This window comes from Lynx canadensis, chromosome D2 (genome assembly GCF_007474595.2).
Source record: "Lynx canadensis isolate LIC74 chromosome D2, mLynCan4.pri.v2, whole genome shotgun sequence".
In the NCBI taxonomy this organism is placed as follows: domain Eukaryota; kingdom Metazoa; phylum Chordata; class Mammalia; order Carnivora; family Felidae; genus Lynx; species Lynx canadensis.
The window spans coordinates 84,485,020-84,512,608 of NC_044313.2; positions in this window are offsets into that span (position 1 = coordinate 84,485,020).

A 27,589-nucleotide genomic window follows, 5' to 3' on the forward strand; every position below is an offset into this window, starting at 1 on the left:
TCCAGCATTCTGTTTCCGATTCTACTTGAACGCCTATCATCATTTCAAACTCAACATGAGCAATGCCGATCTCCCGCCCCCCTTCTTCCTCCAGCTCCTGCTCTGAGACTAGCAATTCCGTTCTTCCCGCAGCCCCTGCTAAGAGAGCGATGCATTCTATGCACTGAGACCACAGAGTTAAAATTTACTATTTGTCTAACTACCACTTAACATCCAACTTTCCTACGTTCAAGGTGTGATCTCAAATTCCTAACAGCTCCTATGTTGCTGCTGTCATTGCATTTTTCTTATCACCACCCTAACAAAGTCATGCAGCTTCGTAAATCTCTGCACATTTTAAGCCATGATGGGCTAAGGTAGAGGGAGAAAGTGGAGGTGCAAGAGTTTAAGTAAAAAAGGGGGGTGTCAGCCCACTTTGCTATTTAGCATTTGACAAAGTTCTTTGCCTAACTACCATCTAATTTACCAGTTTATACAGTCGGCATTTTGAACTTGATGAATTCTTAAATGTCTTGCAGATCTGTGATTCAAGATCATGCAATTTTAAATCAGAAGTAGACACTGGCTTCAACTCAAGAATTAACAGCAGTCACTTCGTAGTGGGTTTTTATGTGATTGAGGATTTGATTGCTTATCTAGGAGAGAATACTGCATTCAGGACTTGGAATGGCTGAGTAGTGGTGATCTTTGTCACACAATTGTCACATCTGTGGTAGGTGGAACCAGAAAGGAAAAGGAAGCAAAAGGTAACAAATTTTTTAGTGATAGAAAAGACCTTCTTGAATTCAAGTAGTAAAAGCCATTTAATTTGAAAACTATTTTGAACCTTCTTTAAAAAATATAGTTTTCCTTAAAAATCCTTAGAAAACTGACTTTTAGTGACATAATTATGAAAATACATAGTGCAAATATACATACCAACATACTCAATAAATTTGTAGTTCAGAAAAAAATACCAATATAAAATAGAGGGTGTTATGGTTGCCTGGGTAGTTCAATTGGTTAAGAATCCAACTCTTGATTTGGGCTCGGGCCATGATTTCAGTTGTGGGATCAGGTTCCCGCATCAGGCTGTGTGCTGACAGCATGGAGCCTGCTTTCGATCCTCTGTCCCCCTTTCTCTCTGCCCCTCCCCTGTTCACATTTTTTTCTCTCTCACTCCCTCCCTCTCTCTCTCTCTGCCCCTCAGGCTCAGACTCTTTCTCTAAATAAACATTAAAAACAAAATTATTTTTAATGACAAAAATAATACTTTGTTATGAAAAGAAGTCAAAGCCACTATAATTATTTACTAGTGTCATTTCTTAAACCCAAGTACTAGTCTACTCAAAATATTGTAATTTTGGGGGCACCTGGGTGGCTCAGTCGGTTGAGTGACCGACTTCGGCTCAGGTCATGATCTCACGGTTTGTGAGTTCGAGCCCCACATCGGGCTCTGTGCTGACAGCTCAGAGCCTGGAGCCTGCTTCTGATTCTGTGTCTCCTTCTCTCTCTGCCCCCCCCCCCACTCATGTTCTCTCTGTGTCTCAGAAATAAACGTAAAAAAATTAAAAAATATATTGTAATTTTTTTTCTTTCAAAATAAGAGTATAAAAGTGTTAAAATGAACGTGGATTTTGAGTTAATAGCTTTAATGTAGAAAAAGATAGCATAGTAACCCAGAACCAGACGCTAGGTGAACAGGGTCATGTTTGGGACCAAAGTGATTAATATATGACTTTGCAGAAAGCTTAGAGACTATCTTGCATAACAATATGCTCAATGGATGGCCACTTCAGAGCATTTGGATATTATAAATCATTATAATACCAGTTTGAAGTCTAAAAGGCCTTCTAATACTCAGCATGCTACAATAACTCCATGAAATTATTTTCGGCAGAGTTCAAGAGTATGCCTCTTGTCATTACTTTCCCCTGCTGGGAGAGCTAGCACAGAACACACTTTCTGTAAATTATGTTTTATAGAATATGTGTGGTATCATTAAAATGAAACAAAAAAGAGGCGCCTGGGTGGCTCAGTCGGTTGAGCGGCCGACTTCAGCTCAGGTCACGATCTCACGGTTCGTGAGTTCGAGCCCCGTGTCGGGGTCTGGTGCTGACAGCTCCTAGCCTGGAGCCCGCTTCCGATTCTGTGTCTCCCTCTCTCTATGCCCCTCCCCACTCACACTCTCTCTCAAAAATAAAGAAACATTAATAAAAAACAAAAAAAATGCAGGTGCACAAAGGAGAGATGGACCCCATACACCTTAAAATAAAGGCAGGATTTAGATACACGTACTATTCAAAGCACTTCTTTTAGATTGTCTCTGCTTGAGAAAGCTTTTATTGGAAAAAGCCATTGTTTTCTGCAAGTTGGAAACAGTTTCACATATTTTTTAACAGCCTTGTAAATACACAGATCTACAAAAAATATGTCTTCTGCAAATTTAGGCAACAGTCTGCAAAATCCTATTTCAGAAACCAGCAACCATTTGCTTTCATTCAGAATCCAGTTCATACTTTCTCATACAAATAGTCACAGAATTACATCTGACAAATGCTGGAAAAAATGTATTAATTCTGCAGATAATTGATTATGTTTTAAAAATTATTTTTAATTTTTTTTAATGTTTATTTTCCAGAGAGACAGAGCATGAGCAGGGGAGGGGAAGAGAGAGAGGGAGACACAGAACCCAAAGCAGGCTGCAGGCTCTGAGCTGTCAGCACAGAGTCCAACGCGGGGCTCGAACCCATGAGCTGTGAGATCATGACCTGGGCCGAAGCTGAATGCTTAACCAACTGAGCCACCCAGGAGCCCCTATTGATTATGCTTTGTAATTGGCAATACAAACACGATCTCATTCCTGGCTATGTTTTTAGTGCTGTGCTTTGCCACCAATAACTCACTGAACCTCTGTATTTCAATTGGCAAAGCCCCGGTAAGACATCAGTGAACCACACGATGTTAGCAGGGGACGTGATGAAACAGGACCGAGTTTCTTCTGTGTTAGATCATACGTAGGAGTACGTTTGTGTGCCTGTATGTGACAGGACACGCCGGCTATGCAAATGGATACCTTTCTTAAAGGGTTGTGAAAATTTACACCCACTCTTCTGCAACCTTCCTAGATTTATCTGGTCTTCCAGAAAACCTTAATTGAATTAATGAAACAAGAAGGCCTTTAATTAGACTAGGGCCGAGGTGGTTCTTATGGCAAGGCAGCCTAAGGAATGAATCCACAATCTAATCATGTAAATGCCTCAAGGTTACACAATCCAAATGCTAAGGACATCCAATCACAGAAGCCAACCAGGCTTTCAATTACGGGCAATCAATAATCCCCTTACCTTGAGTACACCTTTTCTTCATAAAAGTCTCGGTTCAAGCTCCTCCTGTCGGAGGGGGGCTCCAATACATTTCACTTTGGTGCTGCCTATTCAAATCAAGGAATGCTCAAATAAAACCTTCAACTGTTTAATATGCCTCAGTTTATCTTTTAGCAAAACTCCTATGACATTTTCTAATTTTTATGTTTATTTATTTTACAGAGAGAGAGGGAGGGAGGAGGGGCAGAGAGAGAGAAGGAATACTAAGCAGGCTCCATACTGTCAGCGTAGAGCCCGACGCAGGGCTTGAATCCACAAAACCGTAAGATCATGACCTGAGGCTAAATCAGAAGTCAGATGCTTAACCCACTAAGCTACCCAGGTGCCCTGTAATTTGTATATATATATATATTTTTCTTTTAATATGTTTTAATATTCATTTTTGAGAAAGAGAGAGACAGAGTACAAACAGGAGGGGCACAGAGAGAGGGAGACAGAGAGTCTGAAGCAGCTCTAGGCTCTGAGCTGTCAGCACAGAGCCCAATGCAGGGCTCAAACCCAAGAACTGTGTGACCATGACCTGAGCCGAAGTACGACACCGAACTGACTAAGCCACCCAGGCGCCCCTTGTATATTTTTTTTAATAGCAGTGTAGTTGAAGCTTTTCATGAGCTTGGTCTTAAAATTGCAAATTTTATCTGTTACATAGCTTTTTTATTAATATTCGGACTATACATATATATATGTATATATATAGGTTATTTTTGTACATGTGCTTTCTCAGTACATGGTATCCTTTGAAGGGTGGTACGATATGCCACCCAACAATGTGCCACTTTGGCAAGAGAATTATTTTGATCTAAAGGCACTTAGAAAAACTGCAAATAGAAGAAAACGCTCCCACCTTCCTTTTCTATAAAGCAGATGAAATCCCCACATGAAAGGTGTCCTCTGCGTGCCAGAGGGAAGGTAACATTCTTACCATCAACCAGACAGAGAAGCTGAGATGGAGAGTTCTGTACACACAGACTTGGTTAAAATAATTTGCATTCCCCACGTGGTCCAGTTACTTTTCCACACCTGCCTCTTTGTTCAACCTACTCTCATAGCATGTAGGGCCATACACCATTTCTTTGGGCCTTGATTTCCTTAAGAGGACTATTATGACATATCAAACTTACATAAACGTGTATGATTTTGTCTTCTTAAACTGTTTTCTGTCAGTTCTCCAAGGAGGGAGGAAGGAGGGAAAGAGGGGGAAGGGGAGGAAGGAAGGAGAGGAAGGAGAGAGGGAAGGAAGGAAGCAAGGAAGCACAGAGGGAGGGAGAGAAGGAAGGAGGGAGGAAAGGAGGGAGGAAAGGAGGGAAGGAAGGAAGAGGGGAGAAAACAAAGGCGGACTGAGTCAATGGTTTGTGTCCAATCTAGGTGAGCAAAAATGGTGTAGTCCAGATATAAATTTGTAACACTGTAAGTTAAATTTTAACTGCTGTAAATATAGGCTCCTTCCTCAAAGTACCACATCCCATCTGATTTCCAAATGCATCATGGGACATAGCTATACTATGAATTGTATTATCACTGTACCTTATATTATTGTCAGTATGTTGTACATTGTATTATTATCACTGTTTTTAGAAAGTCATTTATCTAATGTAAAATCTTTTAAGTTGTAGAATTAGTATTAGAACCCTATTATTCTCATTCTAAGTATAGTACGTCTTGCATTTGTTATTTTGAATATCGCTTTTTAGAAATATTGTCAAATATTTTAAAGAACAGTAACAACACTAGGATTAAGATTATAGAGTCATAAATATTACAGTAGATATTGCCAAATCATTGATGAAATCAGACATCTGAGAAAAATTAGAAAATAACCCTGAAGCATGTATACAATATGGCTTTTAAAACAAAGTACTGTGAACACCTATTAGCTAAAGGAATTAAACTCAAACACTAAAGCGGACACCAAATCTTTACATGAGAAGAATAGCAAAATCTAAGTTTTTATTTTTCCTTTATAATTGGAAGAAACGTGATCAACAGTACCAAATGACTGCTTAGGACATCATGGGTTTCTAGTGAAATGAATTATCCTCCTGTCTGGGAAAACCTCACTTCCTCTTTGTTCCGGACAGTCCTAGTTTACCCATAGTTTTCTTCCATCACTTTGATTTGCCTTTGTTCCAGATTCTTCCTTTTTCAACAAAATGTTCCTATTAGTAGTTATACATTTTCAACCATACACCCTGCCTTCAACCACGAAGCCATCCCCCCAAAATGAAGATCTCATGACAAATACTGAATTTCCATTTCTCAAGTTGACGGGACTTGACCACAATGTTGGCATTTACCACATTTACCGCTGGCCACGTGGGAAGCAGAATAAACGGATAAAATTGGTGCAGACATGAGGCACCTGGGTGGCTCAGTCAGTGAAGCATCCGACTCTTGGTTTCAGCTCAGTTCACGATCATACAGTTTTGTGAGTTCGAGCCCCGCACCAGGTTCCGCACTGACAGCACAGAGCCTGCTTGGGATTCTCTCTCTCCTTTGCGCTCTGCCCCTCCCCCACTTGCACTGTCCCCGACTCTCTCAAAATAAACAAACTTTAAAAAAAATTGCTGAAGACGCACTAGGATCCATTACAGAAGTGGACAGTTATATTATCGAGACTGTGTCCTAAAACAAAGAGTTCGCACATGTGGCTGCATAAGGTGTTATTTACATACCACTCGTGAAGCATGATACCGTATTCAAATCAAGCGACTCTTCAGTAAAACGCGATTTGATCTTTTTGATGCCAAGATTTCTTGCACGTGCTCACCAAAAGTTAAGCCATGGCTACTGGTTCCATTAATAGATGAGAATTTAAAAGCTGCCCAATAATGCCAGTTTTACGAGACTTATCAAATAGCAAACGAGTCAAATTGGATTTAATAATGTTTTATCTTCATACCCTTCATAAATCAAAGTGAACGTTTTAGGAATTTCTTCAGTTGAATTTGAAAAAAATATCTAACATGATTAATTGAAAAAGAAGGTCAAATATTCAATATATAAGGTAGAATCATTTGCTATCATAGTGATAATATGAATTAAATTTTTTGATCAGCAGAATCATGGTGAAAATAATGAATTGAGAAATTATAAATCAGAACAGGAGGTGTCTAAACCTAAACTACTTGTACACATACAGATACTGAACTACAGATATTTGAGGAAATTCCAGGTAGTAGGAAGTTTGGACATTTGTAGCTCTTAATTAACCAGATGCTAGTTTGAGATGAAAAGTTTGAGCCTTTGATGAACTATTGATGAACTTAGATGAACTACTTTGCAAAACATAAAATAACATAGGTGTCCTAAAGTAATATTGTATCTTTCTATAATTTGCCTTCTAAAATGTGGTTTGCATTTGTTAAAAAAAAATCTTTGGAATCTTTATCAAAATCTTTCAGCCAGTGAAACAACTCATAAATTACCTTTTGGAGCTTCTCATTAATTACAGTTACTGAGAATGAAGATTGCAAAGAGGAAAAAATATACAAATAAGGCCCTAGAAAACCTGAGGGGATTGAACAAGTTAAAAGAAATGAACAGGGAAAGAGTTAAGATTTTATTTTGGAATTCTACAAATTCTCCTTAAAATCTTGTGATGAACTTCACAAGGTTTCTGTTCCCCACCAACCCCCAGCATCTAATTTGGCAAATATTCATAAGACTCACAAAGAGAGGTAAATGTGTTGAATTTTGTTGTATAAAAATATTTTCATAAAGAAATCCTCTATATGAAGGACAATGCTTGTAAAATTATTTGGACTGAAATATTGACACATTTCAATATAAAAAATAGCATTGGGATTATCTTCCAGTTAGTTGAATTTCTGTGGGGCTTACCTTGGTAATTTGTAAAGAAATTAATTACAATACAAATCAATAGCCTACATAGAAAAGTCATCGAAGACATCAACAATTTAGTATCTGTTACTCATGAAATACTACTAAAGAGAAGACAAAAGGCTATTTTAGCAAATAAATGAAAAAATATGGGACAATGTTGAAAAATGTTAATTATAAAAGTACCGTCAACAGACGTTAGAAAGATAGAACTAAGGGATAGATTAAAGTACGTTAAAATGCACCAAGAGTAATTATTCTGTTATATTTTTTATATTTAAATAAATAACTTAAAGAGGGGGTCTTGTTTATGCTTTACGTGTGTGGACATATGTTCATTCTTTGGTATAGTTTTATTGTTCAAAAATTCTAAGCATATTTCATAAACATAATACTATGATAAAATAAATATGACAGCTCACTAGTGTAAGTGATCATTTTTATTTTTTTTTTATTAAATTTTGTTTTGTTTATTTTTGAGACAGAGAGAGACAGAGCATGAACAGGGGAGGGTCAGAGAGAGAGGGAGACACAGAATCGGAAGCAGGCTCCAGGCTCTGAGCCATCAGCCCAGAGCCTGACACGGGGCCCGAACTCACGGACTGCGAGATCGTGACCTGAGCCGAAGTCGGACGCTTAACCGACTGAGCCACCCAAGCGCCCTAAGTGATCATTTTTCTACTGTCTTCCACTCCCAACAGGTCCCAGGATGGACAACCTACACTGTGGGCTCATTTGAACTTAGTCATTCAGTTGGCAGAAGAGGCAGCTGACGGGTCGCCTTCGGAAACGCACCGTCTCCGCAGAACTTTCTATTCTGAAATGAGACCGCAGGAAAGATTCGTACCATGTATATTCCTACATTTTCACCGAGAGTTATCAATTTTTAATTATTTTGTCATTTGTCTTCCCTATGTTCATACATATATATTCCTCTTATCCTGAAAATTTACCGTTAAGTTGCTTACATCATAGCACTTTGCCACTAGTCATCAGGATTCTTTTATATTATCACATAATTTAAATATGTGATATTTAAATTAACCGAGCCTACATCCTGGTATAGAGTTATTAAAATAATCTCAGCACTGGAGCGCCTGGGTGGCTCAGTCGCTTAAGTGTCCGACTTCGGCTCAGGTCACGATCTCGCGGTGAGTTCGAGCCCCGCATCGGGCTCTGGGCTGATGGCTCAGAGCCTGGAGCCTGCTTCCGATTCTGTGTCTCCCTCTCTCTCTGCCCCTCCCCCGTTCATGCTGTGTCTCTCTCTGTCTCAAAAATAAATAAACGTTAAAAAAATAAATAAATAAAATAATCTCAGCACTGAAGTTATAATAAGTCCTAATCACTTTCAACATTAAACTAAGAGGAATGCATTTATGTTTTTCCTATATCTGATTAATATTTATTGAGAACCTATTACGCCACCTTCTCTTTTTTAACAAGTAATGAACATGATAGTCAAAGTCCATACAAATGGGGGATGCATAATCTCCCGAGGCGTGGTAGACACTGAGGAGCTAAATTAATAAGCATACACTAGGTCCCTAAGAGCTTTGAAGACAGACGGCCCCCGGGGGGGCTGTCTCGGACACAGAACCTAAGGTGGGCCCTCTCAGAGGCTGCATTTCACACGAACTTGGAAGACCTGCAAGGGTCAGCCGTGCGAATATCTGGACATACGTACATGTGACAGTCGTGGGAAGCGTCAAGCGCAAAGCCTCCACTGAAGTATAGGTTATGTTCGAAGAAGGAAGGGTAAGATGACGATGGAGGTCAAGGGCAGAGAGTGATGGGGCACCACACAGGTGACGCTGTCAGAGCCACTGTTGGGCTGGACAGAATGGAACAAGGCCTTTTCACAACGCCCCAAAGGCCTGGAGTTTGAGATCAGCAAACAGCAGCCTTGGGGCCGAAGCCAGCCCACGGACCGCTTGGCACAGCCTACGAGCCAGTAACTGGTTTTTTCGTTTGTTTGTTTGTTTCAGTTTACATTTTTAAACACTTGTTAATAAAACATCAAAAAAAAAAAAAAAAAACGTAGCAGAGACTGTATGTGGACCACAAAGTCAAAAACCAAAAACCAAACAACAACAACAACAACAACAACAACAAAACAACTTTCAGGCTCTTTCCACAGAAAAGCAGGCAGCTGCAGGTTAAAGGAATTTTAAGCAGATTTTAGCATTAGAATTTGAGAACGGAGGAGTCCCACAACAAGCTCCGCATCTCGTCAGGGACACTCAGGTCTGTCAGAATGCCACAGCAACCGACTGGGCCCCAGCGGGTGACGGGGAGGTCCAGGGCGGTGGCCTTGGAGGAGCCAGACCCTGGCTGGCTGAGGGATTTAACGGAGAGGCTAAGTGAAGGTACGGGGTCTGTGGACGGACCCATGACGGTAAGAAACAGCCGAAGGGGAGGACCTCCAACTGTAGACTGAACGACTCAGGTGAGTTTTCTGAAAAGGCAAGGGCAAAGCACCCGCTTTTTGATAGTGTTGAGGTTACAGATTTTTTTTTTTCTCCCTCTAGCATTAAACAGAAAAAGAGAAGCCTACGAGGGCAACGCGTTAACAGTCACGGAGGTGTCCGTCTTTCTCAATAACGACTCCTCGGTACATGTCCATTTTGATCACTAGTTTCTTTCTCTGACAACAAATTTCAAAATCAAAGCTTAAGAGTGGTAAATGTATTTTGTTCAAGACATAGACACAATCATATTCACTTCAAATATATTCTGTCATTCGGAAGACACTTGCTGCCTCTCTACTGGAGTTAAAGAACTATTTTCATTAATGTGCTTAAGTAGCCTATAAACATTTTCTCATTTTGCACAGCTAATCTCAAATAATCATTCCCTCAGTTATTTTAGTCACCATCAGACAATTTCCAAGCTTTATGGTATCTGTTTCTTACAAACTCCAAGTCCTTTAATGTTGATATTCCCGCTTTCTTAAAAGATTCAATAGCCTTTGCTACACAGTCTCTTCTTATATTAAAAAAAAAAAATCCTCAATTCTCATTAGTTCAAGACGTCTCTTCCCCCCCGTACTGCTGCACCATATTGCATCAGCCATTTGCTTCATGAAAGACTTTCGACTTGGCCAATATTGTAGAAAGAGCTACACGGAATATATGAAGAGTATTCCATCATAATCAGCAATTCCGAAGAGAAGAAAAAAAAATCTTAAGAGAAAAATGATTATTCCTATTAGAGAAACCTCTCATATCATTGCTTCGTATGGGCTTTCTCCCATCAGGAGATCATGAGGATGTGGACATTGATGTGATACCACTAACTGATCCAAGTGTTGGAGGACCAATTATTGATTCCGACATCAGCGGCCACCCCGGTGATAGTGGCAGGCAGCTGAGAGTGGACGTAATCCCGGGAGCCATTCATGTGTGTTTCCTGGTTATGGCTTAAGTTTAAACATGCCTGTTACTATTCACAACACTTTGTCGTTTACCGATAGTAAACTGATCACCAGAGGATTACCTACAGAATGATTTCACTGCGCTGAACATCCCTCCTGCCTGATAGGACTGCATACACTACTGAACACAGAAGGCCATAGAAACATGCCAATCCCACCCACCCCACAAGAGATTACAGATTTTTACCAAATGAGCTAGTTAGCTGTAAAATAAAGAACACTACCCATTGCTCTGCAAATTTACTAGTTATTGGCCTAGATTGAGCAAATCAGACTTTTTTTTTTACCTTAAAACATGACAATAGGAAATTTCATCTATTTTTGAATTTTTAAATGTTTTTAAAGGTTTTATTTTTGAGAGACAGAGAGAGAGACAGAGACAGACTGCAAGTGGGGGGCGGGCAGAGAGAGAGGGAGACGCAGAATTTGAAGCAGGCTCCGAGCTGTCAGCACAGAGCCTGATGAGGGGCTCGAACTCGTGAATGGTGAGGTCATGACCTGAGCCCAAGTGGGATGCTTAACTGACTGAGCCACCCAGGCGCCCCGGAAATTTCATCTATTTTTGAACTCTTGCAGTTTAAAGTTGAAAATTGTATTATTTGAAGTCACATAAATATTTTTTAAATGTGCTGCTTAGCCAGGTTTGAAAAAGACAACTCTTTCCTTTTTCTTTCTGGCATCATTTACTCTTCAAATACCACCAACTACAATCATTTTTTGCTGTAAAAAGATCATGAAATCGCTTCATGTGTTTATGACTAAAGAGAAGCACACTAGCATGAGTATTTTATGGTTTCAATTTGACGGAAGGAGAAACTCTTTAGGACAGAGGTGAACAGTTTCCTTTTCACATAAACTTATCTTCAGTTTTGGCTCTACATCTTACTAAGTTCTCTTCCTATCTCAGAGCATCAGACTCTTATTTGAAAAATGCAGATGGTAATACTCCTGAGACACTTCGATGGAAATAAAATCATGTTTACCAACTGTGAAAAGTAAGTGTTGACAAGACTGTGGATCAGCTGGGCATTGGTGACCCGGGTTCCCAAGTGTTGAAACACTCTGGGAAACTGGGGCAGGACCTCCTAAGCCAAGTGCACATCTGTCTTATGACCCAACAATCTCGGTCAACACCATGTAGATACACAGGAGGAAGGAGTGTGCGTAGCCATCGAAACAGTGTTCCTAGCAGCTTTCTCATCACATGCCAAACTGGGAAATATCTAAGTATTCATCACCACTCACAGGGGAAACAAATTGTGGTCTGTCCAAACATTAGCAAAATGAAGTAACTTCAGCATAGTGTGACACGTCGGGTGGAATATTAGCTCTGAAGTTAAAGAGAAAACTTCTAGGGTCATAGACACTTTGACGTCTTACTGTGAGCCATGTTTATGGGGATTACCACATACACAATAGTTTATCCAGGGGTACGTACATGAAGAATGCAACAGGGGTGCCTGGGTGACTCAGGTCATTGTCTCAGGTTCGTGGGTTTGAGCCCCAGGTCGGGCTCTGTGCTGACAGCTCAGAGCCTGGAACCTGCTTCAGATTCTGTATCTCCTTCTCTGCCCTCCCCCACTCACGCTCTATTTAATACATTTGAAAAAAAAGAATGCAACAAATTGTTGAGTAAAGCTGATTTTATGAGTCAATAAAAATTATTTAAAGCAGTGTGCATAAAACCTGCTAAATAGAGATCAGAAGGGACAGTAGCTATAGATCAAAGTAAATGTCACCTAAATCATTTATAAATCAATTGCCAATTACATTTAGATAAAAGTGAACATAAACTAGACAGAGAAAGATAAATTTAATAATTTGGTAATTGTTGAAATGTTCTGTAAATTATATTTTACAAACAGATGTTTAGGATATCATCTGCACACTGATAAAATATTACACAACTTAGGTGGTAGGAAATACCTGCATATTTAGATAAAGGTCAGAAAATCTAAGAGAAAAGTAATTTATCAGCCATCCGGGAGGCCACTAAGATGAAGAACTTTCTTAGCGTCGCAAGCGGAAGATTTATCATGGAACATATGACACGCATTACTCTCTGTAAACAGTTGACCCACTTACCAAACTAAATTCTCCCATTATTTTTGGCACTCGTAGAAATAAAGAGAAGATGCGATCTGTTGGAGTTACACAACATTTGATAAACCTATTTTTACCGATATCTAGGAAAATACTCCTCCTCCAGAAAAAAAAAAAAGTTGTTTTTTTGTTTTTTTGTTAGAAAACTGGAACAGTATTATTTTCACATTTCAAGCCAGATTTACAGTAATTAACAGGTGAACACAACACAGTTGATATCTTTTTTATGTTTTGGACCAATCTTGCATTAAACCTTTCAGATTGGAGACTATAATTTTTCATTCACTACTGAACATTATGACTTTATTATAACTTCAGACGAAACTTTTATTTATTTATTTTTTTGACATTCCCCATTAGTTCCAGTCAAATGCACTGCCACATGGTCTCATTATCTGTCCGTTCTTCCTACACCTTCCCAGGTACAGATTCGGATACTATTCTCATAGCCTGTCAGTTATGTCCCTGGGTTAGTTAGGTACCTCCGTATTTCCTTTAAATTGCTTTTAACATTTATTTATTATTGAGAGAGAGGGACAGGGTGTGAACAGGGGAAGGACAGAGAGAGAGGGAGACACAGAATCTGAAACAGGCGCCAGGTTCTGAGCTGTCGGTTCAGAGCCCTACTCGGGGCTCAAACTCACGAATCGCAAGATCATGACCTGAGCCGAAGTCGGACACTTAACCGACTGAGCCTCCCAGGCGTCCCACTACATCTGTATTTCTAATGAATGTTAGTGTCCACATATCTTAACACATTTTTTCTTTGTACTTTTTCTAGCATCCCATTCTCATTCTAGGTGATATTTACATTTGATGATCTCAGGAATATTGTCTTAGGAAGTTAACCAAATGATGTGAATAAAGAAGCCCCTACTTTGGCGTCCAATGGATTCAAATCTCCGCCTTCCCATTCACCAGAGGTAGGGCTGAAGACTGATCTGACCTCTTGAAGGTTTACTTTAATCCCTTTTGAAATGGGAATGATCATATCATTACAGGATGCCTGCAACAATAAAGATTGGATCAGGTGGCTAATTACTGTCCCATAATCCCTGAATAAGTCGTACTTACTTCAATGCAGGCTCATTTCTTACACTGCCTTGAAATCCCAGCAAATAGAAGAAAAGCACTCTCAAGCCAAAGATAAACACCTCCACCTTTCATCATAACTTTTCTGAACAATTTTCATGAGACACATACTGTTTTGTTTTTTCTTTTTTCCCTCTTCTTCTCAACCTTTCACGGCATGATGCCTTGTTTAAACGAGACAACAAACCAGTGCAAATCCCAAGTGTATGGGGGTATTGAGAAAAACAGTTCATAAGAGAATAGACTTTATTTAAATTATGTCAGCCCTCCAAAGAAATGTTTGGCTATCTTACTGTCATGTAGAGAGAAATAATATCTTGATGGGATAAAGGGACTGGGTTTTTCCCCCCCCTTAATTGTCCTGGCCTGTGGGTATTCGTTTCAATATCTGAGAGATGAGAAAAAAAAAAAAATGTGGAGACAGCGCCTCACATCACTAGCTAATTTACCTGCCTTAGCACACCTCGGTTTAAATACCTGTTCCTTCAAAGACAGGCTACGTGTTTGAACCCCTCCTTTGTCTCCTCCATAACCAAAAACACTGGGGAGTTTCATAGAGGACTTTGTATCAGCTGACCCACGTTACGCTACTGTTTGTAAGAGAAAGATTGGCAGGGAGAAAAACAGACTCACACTTGCCTGGAAGACAAAATATACTGTACAGTCCTTTAGGAACAAAGGAGTGAGTCCCCTCAGATTGGACAGTAAATGTCTGGGAAGCGACTCCAAACATTCTACGGGGAATGTGTGCTGTTTTCTGGGTCAATTAGGTCTTTCATGCCCTTCCCAACTTTGATCAAGTTTGCTTCCCAATGTGTCTAGTATAGAAATGTGGGAGTTTCAAAGATGAACCCAAAGGAATAACGTGATAGCACATAATTAATCCTCAGATCAGGGATTCCTGACCTGCATGTTAAGATATAGCTTACATTTTTTCACTAGTCATTTTTCTTGGTAAGAAGCAAACAAAATCAATTCTGTATTTTATCGATAAGAGAAACCCCCGCCTCCTTCCCCCCCACACTCTATATATGTATCAAATGTGTTTTAGGTACACATCTGATGTGGGGAACAAAGGCAGAAGAAAAAAATTAAACTTCCGTACAACTCACAACCACTGACAAGTCCTTAAGACAGTCTGAGTGACCTTCCTCTAGGAACTCGGTTGCCTCGATGCTGACACTTTGCTGAGGGCAAAGGGCAATCAGGTTATCATTAGCCCGACCTCCAGGATCCTGTAAGTCTCCGTTAACATATAAAAATTCCTATGGAAACTTCCTTTGTCTGTACTCCCCAAATATATGTTGGCAACCATGCTCCAAGCCTATAGCCCCTGATGTACATCTGAAGGGTCTCATGACTGAGGCATTACTAAGCAGGAATCAATGACCTGTCCCTAACAGCAGCTAGTCCCTCAAGGTCCTGAAAACCTCACTTCCAAATTCCTCAGAGACTTATGCTGTCCCTGAGCCCCTGCCCACCTGAAGGTATATCATCAGCCACTGCTCACGACCCCAACGTAGCTCTTTCTGCCCAGGGGTCCTGTTCCCATGCTTTCAGAAAACCACCTTTTTGTATCGAAGATGTCTCAAGAACTCTTTGACTTCCACTCCTGAACCCCACCATTTTCACATCACACGTACCCATATTTTTATCATACTGTGTAAGAATACAGATGAGAAAACAGATACAATACAAAATACACCTGCATAGATTCATTACCCATCCACTCAAAATAACTACATTCTCTTGATATCTGCAAAGACACTTTAAAAAAAAGGTAAAGTACATGTTGCCTTGGAATATTTGGGATACGTTCTTAAAAAGGTACTTGATGCTCTGCGTGGGGCAAGGTGCCCTCACATTGAGCAGACTGCACCCCTAAACAGAAACACTCACCTTTAATGGGTTTCCCTCACGGTTAGGTCAGAAATTCTAGAGCGCCTGTGTTCGTGTTGGGGATAATTAGTATTCGCTCATATAAGCACTGATAAAAGAGAAGAGAGAATCTAGAAAAACAATTATTATGTGAAACCAGAATACGATGTGCTCACTTCCTTCCACTGTGCTTAGATTTACAGCCAGGTTGTGTATCATCCACACTTTTTGGAACCAATCCCCGGATTTGTATGTCTAGTTACAGTTACTTAGCAAATGTATATACAATTATGTGAAAATTAAAGAAGCTGTAGGATTCCCATTAATAAAACCAATTTTTTGCACTTCCTTAAATGTACTGCATAACATGTGCCTATGAGACCCACCCTGCCCTCTAACAAGGGTGAAGGTTTCAGTAGCCCTCATCATTTCTTTCTCGCAGAAAAAGAAAAAAAAAAGGTAAATGGCCTAATTTAAGTTCAAATTAATAATCCAAGAAATTAAATTCCCATATGCTAAGGGATACGCTTCATCTATGAAGAATGAGGTTTTTCCACTTATGCTGTTTCATAATTTTTTTATGCTTTCACTACTTGAGATATTTGTTGTGCAGGCTCATGAAATAATCATTAAATAGCCGTCTGTCTACATGGAAATCCAAGCAGCTCGTTTTCCTCGTCTTTCCCTTCGCCCTCCCGCCTATGTCCCTGGGGTACCCTGAACACACTGAAAACAGTATCACAACTTGGTACCCAATTAAGGAAACGCCTGGACTAAGTGACAATGACACCATAATCCAATAACCTCAGTGTTGAAATCTCATCAACGGAATCATGTCAGCCCTAGCTAATGCATGCTACACATATGGTAACAGTGTGCCGGGCACTTTGCTAAGCTAAACACATACACCTGTGCTCACACTTGGGCATCGTAACACATTTATGAGCGTGGTACCATCATCTTCACCATTTTAGGGCTGAAGGAAATCAAGTCTAGAGGAGTCAAGAGTCTCGGTGTCTTGCCCAAGGCCTTGTATTTGCAGAGCAGTGATCTTACCTGTGACGTTATACTGCCTCTTAGAATGATTCTTCACACTTATTCTTGGCTTTTTTTTTTTCTTTTTTAACGTTTATTTATTTTTGAGAGAGTGCAAGCGAGCACAGGGAAAGGCAGAGAGGGAGACACAGAATCCAAAGCACGCTCCAGGCTCTGAGCTGTCAGCACAGAGCCTGACGCAGGGCTCGAACTCACGAGTCGTGAGGCCATGACCTGAGTCGAAGTTGGACATCTAACCGACTGAGCTACCCAGGCGCCCGTCTTTGCTCTTTAATAAACTATTAAATTACAATATCCCACTGGTTTCAGTAACTGATCTTTTCTTACTAGGTATGACAATAAATAATATCTACATGACTCCTCCCATGTATCAAGCTGTTGGAAGTAATACCTTGGAGAAGAGAAAACCTATTACTGGCAATTTTTGCATGTAAAGAAACTGAGGCATTGGCAGAGTAAAGCTTCCCCTATGTCACAAAGCTAGAAAGCAATGGGGCCACGGTAATGAACCCAGAGTCCATGCCGCCATCCCCCCCCCTCCACCCTCTGCCCCAGCTTGATTCGGAAGCCAGATTAGAAGGCAATGTTTGTTCTCATCTGCGTTACTAGTTACTATCGTGATGGAGAGATAAGATACATGCAGGAGAGAAATGCCTATGGACATAAGCTAGACATGATGGGCAACAGACAACAGGATGTGAATGAGAGATCCTGCTGAGTCTGAGAAACAGGAAAACCCATCCTTTTCCCCTTTTTGCTTCTCTAGAGCCTCTCACCTTCTTTACAAACCATATCCAATCCGACATATGTTAATAATGCACCAGCAACCTGTGCTATCTCTGATGAACAAGGCTTCATTCACTCTGTCTAGCTGTAATTAAGCCACATGCACAAGACACCAAGGAGGAGAAACATCTTTCACCTTATTTTATAAATGTAGGAAAGAGAGACAGATGCACACAATGGGTTTAAACAAAACTGACACCCAACAGTAAGCAAATTGTCACAAATAAAAATGACCAAATTTAACATTTCTGCGTTAGAAAACGGACTCTAGAAATATTCGTGACTTTCACAGAATATGAGATTTCCTTTCTCCTTATATTTTTTTATTATACAATAATAGGTCTGAGTTTCCATTTGAAAGAATCCTGGAAATTGCATTTTCTCTCACTTTTCTTCATCAGTCATGCTCTTTGAAATTGTGCAGCGCACATGCCAGCTGCCCTGCGTAGACATGAATTCTTCCTTAATTAGGAGTGATGGCGTTATCACAGGAAGAAGAGAAGAAGAAATCTTGTTTACTGAGGTCCATATTTAATCTGTAGCCCTGGACATCCACACCCAATCACCAGTGAATTTCATCCTTTCTTGGTTTTCAGGAGTGTACATTTTGAACCTTATCTTCATGTCTGACGGCATCTCTTCTTTCTTCCTTCACGTCCCTCACCTCTGCGTTATTTGTCGATGTGCATATTCATCCTGACAGTGATTTCTTCATCCCAGCGATGTATTGTCCACAGTCTAGTTATCAGTAGGTGCCATACTATCACCTCAAGACCAACATGTTACAGTGTAATTGGTCTTTTCCTCTAAAGGGACTCTTCCCTGAGGCTTAACACCATTCCCTATCTTTCTTAATGGGCCCATGACCTGACCTCTCTGCTCCCCAAGGCCCATATCTTGTTTTAAAATTAAGTCTTGGGGGGCGCCTGGGTGGCTCAGTCGGTTAAGCGGCCGACTTCGGCTCAGGTCATGATCTCGCGGTCCGTGAGTTTGAGCCCCGCGTCAGGCTCTGTGCTGACCGCTCAGAGCCTGGAGCCTGTTTCCGATTCTGTGTCTCCCTCTCTCTCTGACCCTTCCCCGTTCATGCTCTGTCTCTCTCTGTCTCAAAAATAAATAAACGTTAAAAAAAAAATTAAAAAAAAAAAATTAAGTCTTGGGGCGCCTGGGTGGCTCAGTGGGTTAAGCGGCCAACTTCGGCTCAGGTCATGATCTCGCGGTCCGTGAGTTCGAGCCCCGCGTCGGGCTCTGTGCTGACCGCTCAGAGCCTGAAGCCTGTTTCAGATTCTGTGTCTCCCTCTCTCTCTGACCCTCCCCTGTTCATGCTCTCTCTCTATCTCAAAAATAAATAAATGTTAATTTTTTTTTTAATAAAATTAAGTCTTATTTTCTCTTACCAAATAGTTCTCATATTACTCCTTCCTTCCTTGTGTTTACTGCCCGCAAGTTTGTTCACACCCTCACACATTCCCTCTCCATCATAACAGCCTCCCGGCTAATTATAATGATCGTAACAACAGAAAGCCAGTGGATACTCAGTCCTTAAGTATAAAACTCAGGGTTAAACACAACTGTATTGAATACTGTTAAAAGTACCAAAGTAAAAGTACTCCATTGAAGGTAATCCTGCGGTGTTTCTAAGAACCAAATATATTTGCCGGTTAAGAAAAACAGTGTTTATCTACTAAGGAAATCTTTTGATTAGGACTAGCCAAGTCTTACCCAAATCAGCCCTATTGTGGATTTATTAATTTGTGAAGATGATCTTGTAGAGACAATAGTGGGGGATGGACAAGAATAGCTACCCTACTTCTAAAAAAAATTTTTTTTTAAAACATAGTGAGTCATGGTGGTCTCTGAGGAGGAAGAAAATTACTGCTCCTACTCAGATAATTCCAGAATCCAGTTGTCAACATTTCTATGTGCAATTGCAATTCCTTTGCCACCAGAGGTGTTTAAAGTGGCTAATCTAGAATGTCCGTTTCTTGTTCTACCAAGCGAGCCAATTAGTTAAGTAAAATGAGTATCAACTTCTCAGAGACCAGGTCAGAAAAAGTGATTTACTTTGAAACGTTGCTTTTCAAAAGGGTACCACTTGGCACCCTTTTCTGATCAAGTAAGCACCGTGAGAACTTTTTTTTTCTTAAAAATCAACAGAAAACAATTCTAACTGTAAGCCAATGTGTCATAACTCTGGAATTCTTATGTCCTTATTTGTCCTATAAGCAGCTTCTTTTGTTCTAAATCACACTTCCCAACACTTGCAGAAGAAAGAGAGGCCAGGAACTCCAGGTGGGGCTAATGTTGCTATTGATAGCTCTACAATTCTGTAAGAACTATGGCTCCTTAGTAATTACACTGTAGGTTTCAGATTAGGTTGAGCTGTTGTAGATGACCTTCGACTTCAACGCAGTTGTTTTAACATAAGTTTCTGTTTTAAACTAAATGTTTTATTTTGAAATAACTATAGATTCACAGGCAGTTATACGAAATGATACGGAAGATGCCGTACCCCCTTTACACCGTGTCCCCAGTGGTCGTATCGTGCAGAGTCACAGCGCAATATAACACTACGATATTAACATCGTCAGGATACAGAACATTTCTTCTGATCTACGAATTTTTAAAATAACAAAATCAATAAAACACGTTCAGTTTTTATGCTAGGTTTCTAAATAAAATTACCATTAAAAGCATTTTATCTATTGTTAAGGGTTCTGTCATAAAAAAGGTAGAAAGGGCAAATGTTTTCCATCATTCACTCATAAAACCAAAGGGCCCAACTGCCTAGTGTGTATTCCTAATTGTATTATCTTCTTGAAAGGCTATATTTGGTTTTTCATTGGCATTCCAGTGAGAATTGTAAGGCATGTCTGTTAAGCATCTAACATTGATTTCAATGTACCTAATTGATCTGATAAGATATCCAACTTCTACGTCAAATGCTTGGCCATTCCCTGAAACTGAGGATAAATATATGGCGATAGTGATCAATTTTAGGATAAAAAATTCATTTCAGGGCATTTATCTTTTTCAAAAGTGAGTCCAGAAGCACGAAACTCCTTACAAAATATCTTATTTTCAGGTGGCATCTTACTTATCTGTCAGTTGCCACAGTAGAGATACAAGTACCACTGTCATATGTTACCTTGGATTATTTTTAAAAACAAAGCCTTACAAGGTAACTTAGTATGTGGTACTTTCCAGAAACCATTACAACTCTCACATTTCAAATTCTTTGGGCAAGTGAACAAACAAAGGAATGATTTTGTTTGCTAAATGAGAGTATAATTTAAAACATGGCACTTCTCATTTGAGTATTTTTTATTGTGGTAAAATATATAGAACATAAAATTTACCATTTTAGACATTTTTAGCATCTAGTTTTAATGGCATTAAGTACATTCACACTGTCATGGAACTGTGACCACATCCATCTCCAGAACTTCTCTCATCTTTCCCAAATTGAAATTCTGTATCCACTAAACAATTTCTCATATATGTATGTAATATATACACACCATAGAGTATTAGCATTTACAAGGAAAAAAAATCTGAAAAGCTACAGTAATCACAACAGTATGGTATCGGCACAAAAACAGGCACACAGATCAATGGAGCAGAGTCCAGAAATAAACCCATAACTATACGGTCAATTAACCTATGACAAAGAGGCAAGAATATGCAAGGGGGAAAGACGGTCTCTTCAGCAAACGGTGTTAGGAAAAATGAAGAGCCGTATGCAAAACAACGGAACTGGACCACTTTCTCACATCATGCACAAAAATAAACTCAAAATGGATTAAAGACCTAAATGTGAGACTTAACACCACAAAACTCCTAGAAGAAAACAAAGGTAGTAATCTCTTGGACATCAGCCTTAGCAATACTTTTCTGGATATGTTACCTCAGGCAAAGGAAACAAAAGCAAGATCAAATTATTGGGCCTACATCCAACTAAATAGCTTTTGCACAGTGAGAAAAGCCATCAACAGGACAAAAAGGCAACCTATGGAATAGTAGAAAATATCTGCAAACAATATATCTGATAAAGGGCTAAGATCCAAATTATTTAAAGAAGTCATATAATTCAATACCAAACAAATGATCCAATTAAAAATGGGTAGAGGAGTTAACTAGAGATTTTTCCAAAGAAGACATCCCGATGGCCAACAAACACATGAAAATATGCTCAGCATCACAGATCATCAAGGAAATACAGGTCAAAACCAAATGAGATACCACCTCACACCTGTCAGAACAGCTACAATAAACAACTCAGGCAACAACAGATGTTGGCGAGGATACAGAGAAAGGGGAACCCTCTTGCATTGCAGGTGGGAATGAAAACTGATGCAGCCATTCTGGAAAACAGCATGACGTTCCTCAAAAATTGAAAATAGAAATATCACGTGATCTAGTAATTTCACTACTGGGTATTTACCCAGAGAAAATGAAAACACTAATCCAAAAAGATATTTATTGTGCCCTCTGTTTATTACAGCATTATTTATAGTAGCCAAGATATAGAAAGAGCCCAAGCGTCCATTGATAGATGAATGGATACAGAATATGTGGTATCTTCAATGGAATATTACTCACCCATAAAAAAAGAATGAAATCTTGCCATTTGTCACAACATGCATGGACCTAAAGGGTATTATGCTACGTGAAATCATTCAGGCAAAGAAAGGTAACTACCATATGATTTTACTTATATGTGGAACCTAAAAAACTCAAATGAACCAAACAAACTGAAACAAACAGACTCACAGAGAGGACAAACTGGTGGCTGGCAGATGGGAGGGAGGTGGAGAAATGGGAGAACTGGGAGAAAAGGTAGAAACTTTCAGTTATTAAAAAAAAATAAGTCACAGGGATGAAAACTACAGCACAAAGAATATAGTAATATTATAACAACACATGGTCATAGAAAGTAAAAACTACAGTTACCCTGGTGAGCGTCTCATAGTATAGAATATATATTATTAATAATATAGAATTATTAAATTCTATATTCAACTGAATATTGAATATTGAGTTTTGAATAGAATAGTTTACACCTGAATGTAACATAACATTGTGTGTCAACAATACCTCAATGAAAATAAGAAATTCTGACGCATGATAAAATATGAAGACATTTTACTAAATATGTTTTGCATGTAACTTTTTTAGGAGAACTGCTCTCACCATTGCCAATGCACTGGTTCAGTTGGGTTGATTAACTTGGGGAATTATCTGACAAGGTGGTTATTTGAGTTTTATTGATAGAAGATCCTCTTTTTCTCTTGGGCATTTAAATAACTCATTCTAGGTTTTCTTTTTTTTTTTTTTTTTTTTTTTTTTTTTTTTTTTTTTTTTTTTTTTTTCAACGTTTATTTATTTTTGGGACAGAGAGAGGCAGAGCATGAACGGGGGAGGGGCAGAGAGAGAGGGAGACACAGAATCGGAAACAGGCTCCAGGCTCTGAGCCATCAGCCCAGAGCCCGACGCGGGGCTCGAACTCACGGACCGCAAGATCGTGACCTGGCTGAAGTCGGACGCTTAACCGACTGCGCCACCCAGGCGCCCCTCATTCTAGGTTTTCAAGGTAGCTTTGATTTTAAATTTCTTTGCCTTGTTGCCATGAATACACCTCTACTCATCAGGAGATACTATGTCATGAATTTTGGTACAGAAAACACAGCTATATGGGATCTATGAAAGATTATCTGGCCTTCCTAGCAATTGTACGTTCCGTAATCAAGCAAAAAATGCTAGGTTCTTCATTTCAAGACTCTGAGTGAATCCCATGATTATTTATAAGGAAAAAGGGAGGGGAAACGCCTAAAACAAAAGAAAGCCAATGATTACGTGCTTTGCTTGAGGGGTTTAAAAAGAAATGTACATATAAGTATCTGTACCAGTGAGCTGTATGATATCACGGGGGCCAATAGTGTGGATTTAACAATCAGCAAATCATGGTTAATGGGAACAGTGTCGTGAGAGGTTATGTTCTTCATCACTGTTAAAGCAGCTGATAACACCACCCCAATTATCCTTCGAGAAGCCACTCTTCCTGTACTCAAGTGGTTCTAGCAAGTGGGATCCATCCTCCAGGTCCAGAGGCTGGTAACTGATCTACAGGTGGCACAGTGCACTCCATATTCAGATGCACAGCAATAGAAACAATCTACGTCCAACCAATGAGGCTCGCCCACGGAAGGAACAACGTCAGGGAAGTGTTACCCTTCCTCCTAGATTGTTGTACTGGTAGAATGTAAGCCTGTAACCATCAAAATATGCTTTTGCCACCTAACATAGGAAAGGGCCTCCCTAGTCTCTGGAAACAAACTCGCCATGTATTAATCAATCATCCTTTTTTCAGAGAATCGGACCTAACAGAGTGTTTAATGTGTAAGTATGGAGTGTGTACGTACACACACGTACACACACACACACACACACACACACACACACACACAGAGTTGGGGTTGCTGACCCCCATCCCAGTCAAAATTCCATGTATAATTTCAACTCCCCAAAATCTTTACTACTAGCAGCCAGCCTCCCATTGACCAGAAGGAAGCCTTACAGATAACATAAGCAGTTGATTAGTCTGTACATGTATTATATATTGTATTCTTACCATAAAGTTACAGAAAAGAAGATGGAAAGAGAATTATAAGGAGGGGAAGGCGCATTTACAGTACCGCAAAAAATCTGCATGTAAGTGGACCTGCACAGTTCAGACCTGGGTTGTCCACAGGTCAATTGGATAAAGAGAGAGGGAGATTATAAGAAAAATGATAAGGAATTGGAGGCTGGCAAATCCCAACAACTATAGTCAGCAAGGGAGACCTAGGAAAACTAATGGTATAATTCGCAGCTCAAACCGAGGTCTGAGAATGAGGACAGCCAATGTAGGTCTAGCCCAAAGTCCAGCAGGCTTAACACCCAGGAAAAGCTCATGTTTCAGTTTGGGTCCAAAGGCAAGGAAAAAACTCAATCCCAGTTTAAAAGCAGTCAGGAGGAGGAATTTCCTCTTGCTCACTGCCCCCCACCCCACCCCACCCCACCCCCACTGAGGCCTTCACCTGATTGGACAAGGCCCGCTACACTAGAGAGAGCAATATACTTTAGTCTATCAACTAAATATTAATCTCATCCAAAAACATCGTCACAGAAACATCCAAAATAATGTTGGACCTCAGGTACCTAAATTGATACATAAAATTAACCATCACACACTAGAATCATGCAGAACCTGAAGATGAATGCAGGGATCATTCAGGGATGACACCATTTGAATTGTTGCTTTTAGCCATGCCTAAACCAGCCCTGCTTTCCATTTAATCCTGTGAGTCGGTTTGAGTTGTGTTTGTTACTCACCATTGAAGACAAATCAAAACAGAAACCTCCAGTAATGTAGCAGGAAATTTTGCTAATGAATAAGGAATTTTCTAGTATTATTTTAAAACCATTAAAGGGGTGCCTGGGTGGCTCAGTCGGTTAAGCGTCTGACTTTGGCTCAGGTCATGATCTCATGGTTCGTGGGTTCAATCCCCGCATCGGGCTCTGTGCTGACAGCTCAGAGCCTGGAGCCTGTTTCGGATTCTGTGTCTCCCTCTCTCTCTACCCCTCCCCGACTTGCACTCTGTCTCTCTCTGTCTCAAAAATAAATAAAAATTAAAAAATAATTTAAAAATAAAGCCATTAAAACCTTTAGTTATATCCTCGTCCTCACTTACTTCTTCCCCCAGAGACTTTCTTGTAGCACAAAGAACGTGGAGACCAAGGTGTTCCAGGAACACCTACGCAAGAGTGAATTCCATTGTGTTTTGGCAGAATACCAAGAACTTTGTGCTAACACAGCTGTTGCCTAGTGCAGGTCCACACACTACTGATGCTCCCTGTTGAAGTTCCAGGAGTAGGACGCACGGAGAAAATAAGGATTGTCAGACGAGTTACTCAAAAGGTAAGTGTTTTCACTTGAAAGAGCTCTCCTCCCTACTTAGATTATGCCTCTCCAACTTTTTTGGCAGAAAAATGGTTTTTGTTGTTCGTTTTGGTTTTCTTCTGATGCAATGATAATTGTAATAGAAAAGTTGATTTGTCTGCTTCTTAGTGTCCTTATTTGGCATAATCGAAGTTTTTCTCTGCTGCCCCTTCAATGCATTAAAAGTGTCATCCTCCTCACGCCCCACAGAACATTCTGAGGTCAGCTGCATGTGGTAATTTTCCTGAAAGGTTTTCTGATGACCTAGGTGTCACTCGAGAGCTCAACCAACAATGTGAGGTGAATTCCTTCCTGAAGATAATGCTGAGACCACAACAGAGCCCTTTGCTGATCTGGGGACTGAGTCTTGTGCAGGTTTGGGGGCCATGTTTCCAGAAGCCATCACTGCTGGGGCTGCTGTTGCTTTTGAAGCAGCTCCTGGGAATGACTGGTCACAGTATTACTCAGAGCCATCATTAGCTCTCCAGGACAGACAGTGACAAAGCAGCCGCAGACACTTCTGCCCGGATTCGTGACTGCCAGAGTGAAGACAGCAAATAAAGGCCATGCTTCTGTCCCTCCCATCACCCGTGGGAGATACCGCTCACTGTGCATGCGCTGTTTCCTGCTGACTACAATCTACTGAACAAGAGCCACCAGAAATCAGCTGGGGAGAACGTCAGAGACGTTCTCTGTCATCTGTTGCAGGCCAAGGCTGATCCGGAGTGTGCCAGCGTCTACACCGGGCTTTTCTGCTGCAGACACGCTGTGTGCACATTTCCTGGTGATGCTGGGCTGGACCCCCTTTCAAAGCATCAGCTCTGTTCAGCTGCTCCTTGGGGCTTCCAGGTTCTGTAATTCCTACCGCTTCCATTTGCTTCCTCGGCCTTAGGGTGGCCACTGCTTCCCAGGTTCCTGGTTACCGTTGTTGCTCTTACAGGGATACCATTATTCAATGGGCTCTTGTGATGTGTCAGCAGGAAGCATGTGAACCTCATATATGTGTATCACGTAAATATGTATTTAGTCCTTATAGCAATGCTAGGTGGTAAGTCCTTTTCGTATCCATATTTCCGAGACGAGGAAAATAAAGCAAAAGGAGCCTATTTGCTTACTAGGAGTGGAAAGGGAGTCCCAGGGAACCAACATTAAGAACAGCTGTGGGCAATGATGAGACGTGAAGCCTTCTCTACTCAGGTATCTGTAGATTCCTCTGTCATCCAGAGTCACCCCCGTGGGCAAAACGACCATGGGTGAGACAGTCAGGGCCATGATGGTGTAATAGTCATGATCTTCCGGTGTCTTCCTCAATGAATAGACAGAGATGCTCCCTTCTTCAGAAAGGCCAAGTAGACTGGGCATGTCAGCAACTTTGCAGAGAAAGGGGGGCCCACTGCACAGTGCAGCTGAAGATAAAGATGGGATCCACATCTAACATACAAAAAGAGAAGTGTTCTCAACTGTGGACAACTGAGTTCTACCCAAAGCTTCTTGTTTTTTAAAGTCTTCTATTTATTTATTGTCCATTGATAAAATACATTTAAATATATAAAAACTCTTCGTTGAATCTCAGGAAAATTATTGGTCATTTGGAAGTCCTTTATCCTTTAACACAAATTCATTCTTGATATCTTCAGTTAGTAACTTCTGAATGAGACTACCAATAATCATTCTATTTATACTTTGCCAGTAGAAAATCTTACTAAGCAAGGATTATCGTGGAGAGGGATCAAGTCAAGGTCTACAAGTTACTGGGTCCAGAAAGTACAGATGTATGAAGACATCCTAGCTTCCAAGAGTAAATGGAGTCAGAAATGTATATCCCTTCACAGATCTCAAAACTTACTGCATGGGATCACTGTGTATCATTTCATAGTGTGGTAACAGAAAATGAATATAACCCCAGATGATGGTAGTTACCGTGTTCAGCACGAATTACCTTTTTCTTTTTTCACTACTGTTTTAACTGAAGTCTAATGAACATACAGTGTTATATTAGTTCGGCGTGTATAATATGATTCCACAACTTTGTACATCACTCAGTGCTCATCACGATAT